This window comes from Symphalangus syndactylus, chromosome 15 (genome assembly GCF_028878055.3).
Source record: "Symphalangus syndactylus isolate Jambi chromosome 15, NHGRI_mSymSyn1-v2.1_pri, whole genome shotgun sequence".
Taxonomy (NCBI): domain Eukaryota; kingdom Metazoa; phylum Chordata; class Mammalia; order Primates; family Hylobatidae; genus Symphalangus; species Symphalangus syndactylus.
This window is the reverse complement of record NC_072437.2, coordinates 91,089,202-91,103,117: the sequence shown is the minus strand read 5'-3', so window position 1 is coordinate 91,103,117 and position 13,916 is coordinate 91,089,202. Positions and strand designations below refer to the sequence as shown.

General features: G+C 41.5%; 1 protein-coding gene across 1 annotated transcript in view; it reads right to left on the bottom strand.

The window, feature by feature from the left end:
- Positions 1–13,916, bottom strand: part of ATP8A2 (ATPase phospholipid transporting 8A2) — a 695,753-nt gene that overhangs the window by 285,457 nt on the left and 396,380 nt on the right. The gene's annotated exons all lie outside the window — the stretch shown is intronic.

Below are 13,916 nucleotides of genomic sequence, written 5' to 3'. Positions count from 1 at the left end.
CGCAGCGCAGTGAAACATATCCTATCGAAGAAGCTTTGATCGTGGAGGCCTTTTGAAAGCACGGGCCAAAAAGCTGGAGATAATCTACCACAATGTTCAATATATAAAATTAAGAATGACCTATGAATTATTCCACACTGATTTTGACTCTGGTTATAAAAATTGGCTTTCACTCCGACCTGTTTATATGGTTCAGTCTTCAACGCACTTTTCTCTAAACACTTCAGCTAGAATCGACAGATTTTTAGGTCTTGAGCGAAGGCATTGTTGTTGCTGTTGGGGCGTGAATAACGTCCATCCAGGGAAGAGAAGGTGCTGGTCCAGTTTCCTTTTAGTGTGGGATCACCAGCTTTCCCACAAATGAGCAGGAAACATAATAGACTCAACCTGGGTTAATTGTTTCCTAACTATAAGGCAATTTCACAAATATTTGAACCTACTATACAGAGTAACCTCAAATATTTACCTACAAAAACACCATCACATACATAGAAAGGACCACAGAAGTCCTTCCACATTCAAATTCAAATTCTTTAATCAGCTTCATTCTGCAGAACTTTATTTGCCTACGTGCGAGACTCACTGTACTCATTTCCCAAGTTAAATATCCAGTGAGATGCACAGCCCTTGCCATCCATCTATCCTGCTTTAAGTATATGTCAGTGTGCAAATTCCTAGACATCCTGAGAGCCATGAACAAGACTTCCTTCTTTTCACAACAGTTTTGGGGGTTTGGGAGTTTTTTGGGGGTGGGAGGTCTTGAATTGGCTTTATCATCAGTTTATTTTTTTTTATTTTTTTATTATTATACTTTAGGTTTTAGGGTACACGTGCACAATGTGTAGGTTTCTTACATATGAATCCAGGTGCCATGTTGGTTTGCTGCACCCATTAACTCGTCATTTAGCATTAGGTATATCTCCTAATGCTGTCCCTCCCCACTCCCCCCAACCCACAACAGTCCCCGGAGTGTGATGTTCCCCTTCCTGTGTCCATGAGTTCTCATTGTTCAATTCCCACCTATGAGTGAGAACATGCAGTGTTTGGTTTTTTGTCCTTGCGATAGTCTACTGTGAATGATGTTTTCCAGTTTCATCCATGTCCCTACAAAGGACATGAACTCATCATTTTTTATGGCTGCATAGTATTCCATGGTGTATATGTGCCACATTTTCTTAATCCAGTCTATCGTTGTTGGACATTTGGGTTGGTTCCAACTCTTTGCTATTGTGAATAGTGCAGCAATAAACATACGTGTGCATGTGTCTTTATAGCAGCATGATTTATAGTCCTTTGGGTATATACCCAGTAATGGGATAGCTGGGTCAAATGGTATTTCTAGTTCTAGATCCCTGAGGAATCGCCACACTGACTTCCACAATGGCTGAACTAGTTTACAGTCCCACCAACAGTGTAAAAGTGTTCCTATTTCTCCAAATCCTCTCCAGCACCTGTTGTTCCCTGACTTTTTAATGATGGCCATTCTAACTGGTGTGAGATGGTATCTCATTGTGGTTTTGATTTGCATTTCTCTGATGGCCAGTGATGATGAGCATTTTTTCATGTGTTTTTTGGCTGCATAAATGTCTTCTTTTGAGAAGTGTCTGTTCATGTCCTTCACCCACTTGTTGATGGGGTTGTTTGCTTTTTTCTTGTAAATTTGTTTGAGTTCATTGTAGATTCTGGATATTAGCCCTTTGTCAGATGAGTAGGTTGCAAAAATTTTCTCCCATTCTGTAGGTTGCCTGTTCACTCTGATGGTAGTTTCTTTTGCTGTGCAGAAGCTCTTTAGTTTAATTAGATCCCATTTGTCAATTTTGGCTTTTGTTGCCATTGCTTTTGGTGTTTTAGACATGAAGTCCTTGCCCATGCCTATGTCCTGAATGGTATTGCCTAGGCTTTCTTCTAGGGTTTTTATGGTTTTAGGTCTAACATTTAAGTCTTTAATCCATCTTGAATTAATTTTTGTATAAGGTGTAAGGAAGGGATCCAGTTTCAGCTTTCTACATATGGCTAGTCAGTTTTCCCAGCACCATTTATTAAATAGGGAATCCTTTCCCCATTGCTTGTTTTTGTCAGGTTTGTCAAAGATCAGATAGTTGTAGATATGCGGCATCATTTCTGAGGGCTCTGTTCTGTTCCATTGATCTATGTCTCTGTTGTGGTACCAGTACAATGCTGTTTTGGTTACTGTAGACTTGTAGTATAGTTTGAAGTCAGGTAGCATGATGCCTCCAGCTTTGTTCTTTTGGCTTAGGATTGACTTGGCGATGCGGGCTCTTTTTTGGTTCCATATGAACTTTAAAGTAGTTTTTTCCAATTCTGTGAAGAAAGTCATTGGTAGCTTGATGGGGATGGCATTGAATCTATAAATTACCTTGGGCAGTATGGCCATTTTCACGATATTGATTCTTCCAACCCATGAGCATGGAATGTTCTTCCATTTGTTTGTATCCTCTTTTATTTCATTGAGCAGTGGTTTGTAGTTCTCCTTGAAGAGGTCCTTCACATCCCTTGTAAGTTGGATTCCTAGGTATTTTATTCTCTTTGAAGCAATTGTGAATGGGAGTTCACTCATGATTTGGCTCTCTGTTTGTCTGTGATTGCTGTACAAGAATGCTTGTGATTTTTATACATTGATTTTGTATCCTGAGACTTTGCTGATGTTCCTAATCAGCTTAAGGAGATTATGGGCTGAGACAATGGGGTTTTCTAGATATACAATCATGTCATCTGCAAACAGGGACAATTTGACTTCCTCTTTTCCTAATTGAATACCCTTTATTTCCATCTCCTGCCTGATTGCCCTGGCCAGAACTTCCAGCACTATGTTGAATAGGAGTGGTGAGAGAGGGCATCCCTGTCTTGTGCCAGTTTTCAAAGGGAATGCTTCCAGTTTTTGCCCATTCAGTATGATATTGGCTGTGGGTTTGTCATAGATAGCTCTTCTTATTTCGAGATACGTCCCATCAATACCTAATTTATTGAGAGTTTTTAGCATGAAGGGTTGTTGAATTTTGTCAAAGGCCTTTTCTGCATCTATTGAGATAATCATGTGGTTTTTGTCTTTGGTTCTGTTTATATGCTGGATTACATTTATCGATTTGCGTATGTTGAACCAGCCTTGCAGCCCAGGGATGAAGCCCACTTGATCATGATGTATAAGCTTTTTGATGTGCTGCTGGATTCGGTTTGCCAGTATTTTATTGAGGATTTTTGCATCAATGTTCATCAAGGATATTGGTCTGAAATTTTCTTTTTTGGTTATGTCTCTGCCAGGCTTTGGTATCAGGACGATGCTGGCCTCATAAAATGTGTTAGGGAGGATTCCCTCTTTTTCTATCGATTGGAATAGTTTCAGAAGGAATGGTACCAGTTCCTCCTTGTACCTCTGGTAGAATTCAGCTGTGAATCCATCAGGTCCTGGACTCTTTTTGATTGGTAAGCTATTGATTATTGCCACAATTTCAGAGCCTGTTATTGGTCTATTCAGAGATTCAACTTCTTCCTGGTTTAGTCTTGGGAGGGTGTATTTGTCGAGGAATTTATCCATTTCTTCTAGATTTTCTAGTTCATTTGCATAGAGGTGTTTGTAGTAGTCTCTGATGGTAGATTGCATTTCTGTGAGATCGGTGGTGATAACCCCTTTTTCATTTTTTATTGCATCTATTTGATTCTTCTCTCTTTTCTTCTTTATTACTTTTGCTAGCGGTCTATCAATTTTGTTGATCTTTTCAAAAAAACAGCTCCTGGATTCATTAATTTATTGAAGGGTTTCTTGTGTCTCTATTTCCTTCAGTTCTGCTCTGATTTTAGTTATTTCTTGCCTTCTGCTAGCTTTTGAATGTGTTTGCTCTTGCTTTTCTAGTTCTTTTCATTGTGATGTTAGGGTGTCAATTTTGGATCTTTCCTGCTTTCTCTTGTGGGCATTTAGTGCTATAAATTTCCCTCTACACATTGCTTTGAATGTGTCCCAGAGATTCTGGTATGTTTTGTCTTTGTTCTCATTGGTTTCAAAGAACATCTTTATTTCTGCCTTCATTTCATTATGTACCCAGTAGTCATTCAGGAGCAGGTTGTTCAGTTTCCATGTAGTTGAGCGGTTTTGAGTGAGTTTCTTAATCCTGAGTTCTAGTTTGATTGCACTGTGGTCTGAGAGACAGTTTGTTATAATTTCTGTTCTTTTACATTTGCTGAGGAGAGCTTTACTTCCAACTATGTGGTCAATTTTGGAATAGGTGTGGTGTGGTGCTGAAAAAAATGTATATTCTGTTGATTTGGGGTGGAGAGTTCTGTAGATGTCTATTAGGTCCACTTTGTGCAGAGCTGAGTTCAATTCCTGGATATCCTTGTTAACTTTCTGTCTCGTTGATCTGTCTAATGTTGACAGTGGGGTGTTAAAATCTCCCATTATTATTGTGTGGGAGTTTAAGTCCCTTTGTAGGTCACTTAGGACTTGCTTTATGAATCTGGGTGCTCCTGTGTTGGGTGCATATATATTTAGGATAGTTAGCTCTTCTTGTTGAATTGATCCCTTTACCATTATGTAATGGCCTTCTTTGTCTCTTTTGATCTTTGTTGGTTTAAAGTCTATTTTATCAGAGACTAGGATTGCAACCCCTGCCTTTTTTTGTTTTCCATTTGCTTGATAGATCTTCCTCCATCCCTTTATTTTGAGTCTATGTGTGTCTCTGCACGTGAGATGGGTTTCCTGAATACAGCACACTGATGGGTCTTGACTCCTTATCCAGTTTGCCAGTATGTGTCTTTTAATTGAAGCATTTAGCCCATTTACATTTAAAGTTAATATGGTTATGTGTGAATTTGATCCTGTCATTATGATGTCAGCTGGTTATTTTGCTCGTTAGTTGATGCACTTTCTTCCTAGCCTCGATGGTCTTTACAATTTGGCATGTTTTTGCAGTGGCTGGTACCAGTTGTTCCTTTCCATGTTTGGTGCCTCCTTCAGGAGCTCTTTTAGGGCAGGCCTGGTGGTGACAAAATCAGTCAGCATTTGCTTGTCTGTATTTTATTTCTCCTTCACTTATGAAGCTTAGTTTGGCTGGATATGAAATTCTGGGTTGAAAATTCTTTTCTTTAAGAATGTTGAATATCAGCCCCCACTCTCTTCTGGCTTGTAGAGTTTCTGCCAAGAGATCAGCTGTTAGTCTGATGGGCTTCCCTTTGTGTGTAACCCGACCTTTCTCTCTGGCTGCCCTTAACATTTTTTCCTTCATTTCAACTTTGGTGAATCTGACAATTATGTGTCTTGGAGTTGCTCTTCTCGAGGAATATCTTTGTGGCGTTCTCTGTATTTCCTGAATCTGAATGTTGGCCTGCCTTGCTAGATCGGGGAAGTTCTCCTGGATAATATCTTGCAGAGTGTTTTCTAACTTGGTTCCATTCTCCCCGTCATTTTCAGGTACACCAATCAGACGTAGATTTGGTCTTTTCACATAGTCCCAAATTTCTTGGAGGCTTTGTTCGTTTCTTTTTATTCTTTTGTCTCTAAACTTCCCTTTCTCACTTCATTTCATTCATTTCATCTTCCATCACTGATACACTTTCTTTCAGTTGATTGCATCGGCTCCTGAGGCTTCTGCAATCTTCGCGTAGTTCTCGAAACTTGGCTTTCAGCTCCATCAGCTCCTTTAAGCCCTTCTCTTCATTGGTTATTCTAGTTATCCATTCATCTAATTTTTTTTCAAAGTTTTTAACTTCTTTGCTATTGTTTTGAACTTCCTCCCATAGCTTGGAGTAGTTTGATCGTCTGAAGCCTTCTTCTCTCAACTCGTCAAAGTCATTCTCCATCTAGCTTTGTTCCGTTGCTGGTAAGGAACTGCGTTCCTTTGGAGGAGGAGAGGTGCTCTGCTTTTTAGAGTTTCCAGTTTTTCTGCTCTGTTTTTTCCCCATCTTTGTGGTTTTATCTGCTTTTGGTCTTTGATGATGGTGATGTACAGATGGGTTTTTGGTGTGGATGTCCTTTCTGTTTGTTAGTTTTCCTTCTACCAGACAGGACCCTCAGCTGCAGGTCTGTTGGAGTTTGCTAGAGGTCCACTCCAGACCCTGTTTGGCTGAGTGTCAGCAGCAGTGGCTGCAGAACAGTGGATTTTCGTGAGACCACAAATTCAGCTGTCTTATTGTTCCTCTGGAAGTTTTGTCTCAGAGGAGTACCTGGCCGAGTGGGGTGTCAGTCTGTCCCTACTGGGGGGTGCCTCCCAGTTAGGCTGCTCAGGGGTCAGGGACCCACTTTAGGAGGCAGTCTGTCCATTCTCAGATCTCCAGCTGCGTGCTGGGAGAACCACTACTCTCTTCAAAGCTGTCAGACAGGGACATTTAAGTCTGCAGAGGTTCCTGCTGAATTTTTGTCTGTCTGTGCCCTGCCCCCAGAGGTGGAGCCTACAGAGGCAGGCAGGCCTCCTTGAGCTGTGGTGGGCTCCACCCAGTTTGAGCTTCCTGGCTGCTTTGTTTACCTAAGCAAGCCTGGGCAATGGCGGGCGCCCCTCCCCCAGCCTCGCTGCCGCCTTGCAGTTTGATCTCAGACTGCTGTGCTAGCAATCAGCGAGATTCCGTGGGCATAGGACCCTCCGAGCCAGGTGCGGGACACAATCTCCTGGTGTGCCATTTTCCAAGCCCGTTGGAAAAGCGCAGTATTAGTGTGGGACTGACCCGATTTTCCAGGTGCCGTCTATTACCCCTTTCTTTGACTAGGAAAGGGAACTCCCTGACCCCTTGCGCTTCCCGAGTGAGGCAATGCCTCGCCCTGCTTCGGCTCGTGCACAGTGCGCTGCACCAACTGTCCTGCACCCACTGTTTGGCACTCCCTAGTGAGATGAACCTGGTACCTCAAATGGAAATGCAGAAATCACCCATCTTCTGTGCCACTCACGCTGGGAGCTGTAGACCGGAGCTGTTCCTATTCGGCCATCTTGGCTCCACCCTCTATCATCAGTTTATTGAGAACATCATTGAGAATGCCAATTTCAGCTAGAGAAACAACTCATATGAATGAATTGCCTTTACCTGAATCTTAAAGAGTTTTCTGAAAAAGTATTATTTGCAACAGGGTATCTCTTGGGTATTAAAGAACATTTTTACAGAGGCTCACTGCAGATGGACAAGAAGTCAGCCCCAACAGGCATCTGGCGTGTGGTGAAAACAATATAAACCATCAACAAGATAGGATGTAGTCAGCCTCCTGCCTGGCATGCTGTTACATTCAGGGTGATGTATCCTGACACAGTTTCTCTTTTACTAAAATACCCTTTTTGGCACAAAAAAATACTGCATTCCTAAGAAACTGAACTAGAGGATGATTCAAAAAACTCAGGTGGTTTTTGTTTGCTTGCTTAAAAGTAATCTTACTTAAAGAATAAGCAATCAAAGTTCTATTGGCATTAGCAACCAATCCTGGCCCTTATTTCATTCATACAAGTATCATCTCATTCCTTAAATACTACCCTCTTTTTGTATCAATTATATCTTGGCTGAATTCATATTTACTCCACTTGTAAACACTCCAGCCCATCCCCAGGCATCAGGAAAATTCCATGTTTGATCACAGAGCGGATACATAGTCCAGAGCCTAGATAGATGTAGACCAAGCAAATGAAATATTCCAAGAGTCCTCATGAGATAATACTGAAAATGATGCCAAATCAAATGTCCATGTCCAGTTGTTGGAACCAAAACAGGACATAAATAAAAATAAGTTCATCGTAAGTTGACTTTATAGTCTAGGCTGGCTCCTGTCACTGAGCACGCCACTTCCCATTGACATCAAACGCTCGCGGCATAATGCATGGGGCTTGTCATGTCAGCTTCAGGAAAACAAGTAGCAAGCTGAGTTCTATGCCATGAGCACTCCAGCCACATCCTCCAAATTCCTAAGCCGAGTCAGAAAAGCCTGGTCCCACTCAGTAGCTCACACCTGTAATCCCAGCACTTTGGGAGGCCAAGGCAGGCAGATCACTTGAGGTCAGGAGTTTGAGACTAGCCTGGCCAACATGGCAAAACCCCATCTCTACTAAAAATACAAAAAAATTAGCTGGGCGTGGTGGCAGGCGCCTGTAGTCCCAGCTACTCGGGAGGCTGAGGCAGGAGAACGGCTTGAACCTGGGAGGCGGAGGTTGTAGTGAGCCAAGATCGTGCCACTGCACTCCAGCCTGGGTGACAGAGCAAGAGACTCCATCTTGAAAAAAAAAAGAAAGAAAAGAAAAACTGGGCCCCTGCTCTAGTGCTCCCCTACATACTCCCCAAGTCATGTCATGTAACCGTAAAAACATTCTCGGAAAATACATTTAAGGTCTTTTCCTCTGAAAATACAACCTGTTTCTAATTAGCAAAGATAAGAAACTCCAGGATTTCTCGCTAGATGAATGCATTTTAATTTCACAACATGCCTTGTAGCGAGTTTTTATTATAAACACTGTCTGAGGCAGGTTCCTATCACCCCAGTGACTATTGAGAATTCTAACCAACATCTCATAATAAGGACACAGCTGGGCTAGGATCAATAACACCATCTTGTTGCTCCCAATCTAATTATCAGCCCACTATTACTTCCTAATTATTTTTATCACTGATGTAACTGAAATGATCTCATTGTGAAAATACACAACAATCTGTATAAAAATTAAGTTCTCCCCTCCCCCCGTTTTAGTTCTTTTGAAAGGACTAAGGGAAGTACAGTCTAAATGAAATGTGCAAACACAGGCATAGTTTTCCACTTCTCAGTACCATCTCTGACTCACAGACTTGCATTTGTGGGCGGCTGAGCCACCAGCTCACAGAGAGGGGCACACATACACACGGCGGGTGGTGAGTGAGCCAGATGCCATGTGCAGGCATGAGAGCCGATTTCAATAGCAGTGAAGCAGCCGCCAAAGAAGAAAAGATATGCTGCATACAGTTTCAGGATTAAGTAAAATCCACTGCACTCAAATTAGTTTATAAACAGAAAAACGAAAAAGAATCGGGCAATTGCCTAAGAAAATTCACGCTGAATTTCAATATCTTCCCCCCTACAAGATCAAGGCACACACTGGAAGATGTTAGTTTGTAAAAATTACTAAACCAGACGCACAATATAAGATAGTTAATGACTTAAAACATTTATACTGTTCCAAATGACAGTACATACTTCTTTCATAAGTAGTAGATGTAGTCATAGGATTAACTGACATCCTACAACATTTTGGAGCTTTTCTTATAATCTGAAATACTCTTTCCCAGGGCACTCCACTAATGAATGAATCAATGGCTAACGGAGAGTATGCATGTTCCTCACAGCCTTCACCTCATCCATCAATATAGGTTTTCATAACTAATTAGTGTTCTTGCTAAGGTTAAGAAAAACCCAGCAACAGGTGACGTGGATGAAACTGATCAACTTGTTGAAAGCTCTAGAACAAATCACTGTGGTACTCTTTCACTGGTGCTGCTGGACATCTCAGGACACATTTGTCTAAAATTTCTTCAGGTATTTCCTGTCCCACACATGCCAGAACCTGATGCTACATCTGCCATTACAAATGAAAAATGTGGCTGGCAAATCCACATGCAAAAGTGCAGCTCTGCTCCCATACTTTTGTGACCACCCACAAAGGGAACAATTCTCATGATTTCCTCGCTTTCCCTTGACTGGACCGTCCACCACTCTGCTAGAATTCTGCTGGAATTCTCCATGCTAATATCTCCCCTTGTATTAGTTTCCTGGGGCTTCTGTAACTGAGCACCATAAACTGGATGGCTTCCACAGCAGAAACTTATTGTCATAGCTCTGAAAGCTGGAGGTGTAGATCAAGGTGTTGGCAGAGTAGACTCCTTCTGAAGGCTGAGAAAAAGAATCTGCTCCAGGCATCTCTCAGCCTCTGGTGGTTGCTGTCATCTTCAGTATTCCATGGCATTCCTTGGAAGAAGCCCCACCCAACCTCTGCCTTCATCTTCACATGACGTTCTTCTGTGTGCCTGTGTCCAAATTTCTCCTCTTTATAAGGACACACCAGTCCTTATAAAGGTGTATTAAGATGAGGTCCACCCTAATGACCTCATCTCAATACATCTGAAATGACCCTAGTTTTAAACAAGCTCACATACTGAGGTACTAGCAGGTTAGGACTTTGACATAAGAATTTTGGGTGGACACAATACAACTTATAACACCCATATAGCTTTCACCTCTTCAATAAATCCCCTCCCTTCCAAATTGGAAGCTGGCTCCTCCAGAAAGGGCTGTGCTATAAGAGCACCTCCACCAAACTTGTCTGTTCTATACATCCTCCCACATCGCATATGCTCCAGAATTGAAGGGGTGACGAATTTCTCTTACACTGCCAAAGGTCATTTCCCAAACACTGCTTCCTCCATCTTTTCTAGAATCTCTGGTCATGAGTTCCCAGCTCATATCCTTCAGAAAAGTGATCCAAAAGATTCACTACCAAGAAAAAAAAAAGAGAGAGAGAGAGAGAAAGAAAAGTGGAGCGGGGTGTGTCGGGGGGATTAATTAAGTCAAATATGTTTAGGAATGACTGAATACTATTTATCTCCCTTCTGAAAATTAAATATAAACAATGACAATAACTGAGACACTTTAATGATGAGGGGGAAGTAGAAAACATTTTGAGAAGCACACAGTCTCAGTTTCTAGGTAGCCCCTAACTTGTAGTATAACTTCTTTATGATGAAGCACATGTGTACCCCTCATTTGTTGTCTGTTTGAGACACATGGTCTTTGCCTACATTAACAATTTAGTTTAAATATGTATATCATCTCATATGCCTCATATGCACATGAAGGCATTTGACTTTCACAAATACAGTCCTGTGCCCCATAATGATGTTTTTGCATATACGACAGTGGCCCTATAAGATTATAATGCCATATTTTTACCGTGCCTTTTCTATGTTTAGGATGTGTTTAGTACACAAATACTTACCACTGTGTTGCAATCACCTACAGTATTCAGAACAGTAACGTGGTATAGGTTTGTAGCCTAGGAGCAACAGGCTATTCCATACAGCCCAGGTGTGTAGTAGGCTATCTCATCTAGGTTTGTGTGTGTATACTCTATGATGTTCACACAGTGATAAAATTGCCTGATGACGAATATCTCAGAATGTATCCCCATCATTAAGTAATGCATGACTGTACCTGTAAGGAAGGTTGCTGGAATTTTCATCAATGAACATTTGCACCTCCTGAAACTCTACAATGAAGATGTCAAAGGAAGGAGTGGCACCTGCCCTCAGGCATTATAGACTCAGGCTCAGGTGTCTCAAGAGCCTTGTAAAGCTCATGCATCTAAAAGGGGCAGATACTGCCCCAGGACCCAATTTTCTGGGTCCAGCACCCTTCCCCCAAATTCTGTGATGTTGAGCCCTCATTTTGTGAAGGTTGTATTTTAGTTGAAGATCAATAATTCAACTTTCCTAAGTTTTCAATTGAGATCTAAAATGTTGGCCAGATATGGTGGCTCATGCCTGTAATATCAGCACCTTGGGAGGCTGAGGTGGGAGGACTGCTTGTCCAGATCAGCCTGGACAACACAGTGAGACCCTGTCTCTACAAAAAAAAAATTAAAAATTAGCTGAGCATGGTGGTGTGCACCTATATACCCAGCTATTCAGGAGACTGAGGTGGGAGGGTTACTTGAGCCCAGGGAGGTTGGGACTGCAGTGAGCCATAATCATGCCATTGCACTCCAGCCTGGGCAGCAGAGCAAGACCCTGTCTAAACACAAACAAACAAACAACTAAAATTTTGCTTGAGTGTATGTTTCAGCTATTTTAGGGACACTTCTAGTCTGGGTACTGTGCTCATTAACAGCTAATTACTATCCAGTGAGATCATCAGTCCCGATGTCTTAAGAAATGAGGCAACAATCTGGCTTCCAACTTAGCTTCCTTAGAATGCAGGACTCATATACAGTGCTCATCAAAATTTCCATGATTTTTGAGAATTGGTGATGATTTTTTAATTAATTTTCTCAAACAAAGATTTTTCCAATAAAACTAAATTTGAGAACCCATACGCTTTCTGAAAAATACTTATTTTCTTATGTAGTTCTTAAAAACAATATGTGTTTTTAAATGTCTGGTTACTCACATAGCTTTATCTATAATACCGTAGCCATATTTAAGAAAGTCAAATAAGCAGAGTCTTATGTAAAGACGCCTGTTTAAATGATTGGCTTCTGTTGGCTCACCAAGGTGTCCGAGGTTCTCACATTTTTCAGCCTTTTGGGATAACATGCTAAAGGTCTCTACAACATAATTATGTGCAATTTCCTATCACTCATCAACACTTCAAATTAGCTGACACACTAACCCAGTCAGACCTTAATATTCATTTACATGCTAGGAACTCCTAGAGCTGAACATCCTTTAAGCTCCAACCAATTTAAGCAACTCAACCAATATGGAATTCATTATCTTTCATGCCAAATCTGCATTTCCACCTATAATCCCTCTCGTGGGTAGTGACAATGGCCATGCACTCCATAAAGCCATGAAGCTACATAGAATCATCTTCAACTTCCCCTTCCTCCTTGTTGGATCTTCACTCTGTTGATTTTCCCTCCTGAATTTCATTTCAGTCCACTATTTCCACTTACCCTGCTACATTGTTTCAGTTCGGACATTCATCATTCCTATTGTCATAGAGTCCCACACTCCCTATTGCTATGTCGCTTTCTGCCAATGACTGACTTACCATCTCCTCATCTCTTAAACGGTGAAATTATGGAAATGAAAAATAAACACTGCTGTTCATCATTCTGCAAAAATAATCACCTCTTTCTCTTTTTTTTTTGAGACGGAGTCTCGCTTTGTCCCCCAGGCTGGAGTGCAGTGGCACGATCTCAGCTCACTGCAAGCTCCGCCTCCCAGCTTCACGCCATTCTCCTGCCTCAGCCTTCCGAGTAGCTGGGACCTCAGGCACCTGACACCATGCCCGGCTAATTTTTTGTATTTGGAGTAGAGATGGGGTTTCACCGTGTTAGCCAGGATGGTCTCGATCTCCTGACCTCGTGATCCACCCGTCTCGGCCTCCCAAAGTGCTGGGATTACAGGCATGAGCCACCACACCCGGCCCTCTTTCTCTTTTTCTATTGAGGATGAGCAATGTAGGTGGCCCCTAATGGTCAGCCCACTGTGGTGGACTGTAGTCCAATGTATGCGTCCAACTATTGCTTGCCTTTGGCATTTTGGTGCACATTTCTTCTGTTCACTTAGGTTCTGCATTTTACATTATTTTTTCCCAGCTGCATTAGTGTGCATTTCCCAAGCTGTATCTCGTTTTGTTATTTCCTGCCTATATTTTTAATCTCCTGAAGGCATAATTATAATATTTCTGTCCTTCCAGATTTTTGATATCTCCCCTGATTCAGAATCATCTGCCAACTTCATCAACATAAAGTTTAAGTTTATTCCTCTTTAAATAAAATAGGATACATCATACTAATCCTCATACCATAAGGCTACAAGTGGTTACCCTGCCATTTATGTTGTTTTTTTTTTAACTGTCTTTCCACTATTTTCCATCTGTGTGGCTCTTCTCCAAGACAAGTTGAATTTATTTTGCAATAGAACAGGCTAAAAAATTTCTGCTAAAAAAATAAAAAGAGAAAACCTCCCTCTACGCTATATTAAGACTGCTCTCTTCTCTAAGTTGACTTAGTTATACATAAGCAAGTTAAAAATCCGTAGGTTTCCTTCTTTAAACCTTTCTGCTCCACACTGTTCTATTCCAGTATAGTTTAATGATAGAGAACAGAATTTCTCATTCAAAGAAGAGCACGAGGTGAACAAGCTCCACTTAGGATATGTGAGATACACTCAAAGCCCCTGATGAGCAGACAGCAGCTCCTCCCGGAACCTCCCTAAAAGCATCACCAAGGTGCCCTGGGCCCTGTGTT